Below are 390 nucleotides of genomic sequence, written 5' to 3' on the forward strand. Positions count from 1 at the left end.
AGGTGGCCTTGACCATGTTAATGGTGGTACGGGTAACTACCTCAGCGGCCACCTGATGTGCATGCAGAAAAGGATCTCTCCCGTACGCATGCACGATCCAGGAGCCTTTCAACTTCCCTCCCCCTGATGTACAGGAGGGTAAGTTCCTCCTCCTCAGAGGAAGAGTCTTCTGACAGCGGCACCGTTCCCGCTGGCAGCTTCTCTTTCTCCGGTGGCACAATTCGTACCGGAGGGGTGGCGGGTTCGGTCGGCGGCACAGTACTTTCCACCGACCGTCTCCCGTTTTTTTTCTTTTTTCTTTTTTTCTTCCTTTCTTCTGCGGGAGCTGGGCCTCCATCTGCACACCCGAGTGACCCTCCTCTTCTCCCGCAGCCTTTACTGGTGAGCAAC

The sequence above is a fragment of the Octopus bimaculoides genome, chromosome 14, assembly GCF_001194135.2.
Source record: "Octopus bimaculoides isolate UCB-OBI-ISO-001 chromosome 14, ASM119413v2, whole genome shotgun sequence".
In the NCBI taxonomy this organism is placed as follows: Eukaryota; Metazoa; Mollusca; class Cephalopoda; order Octopoda; family Octopodidae; genus Octopus; species Octopus bimaculoides.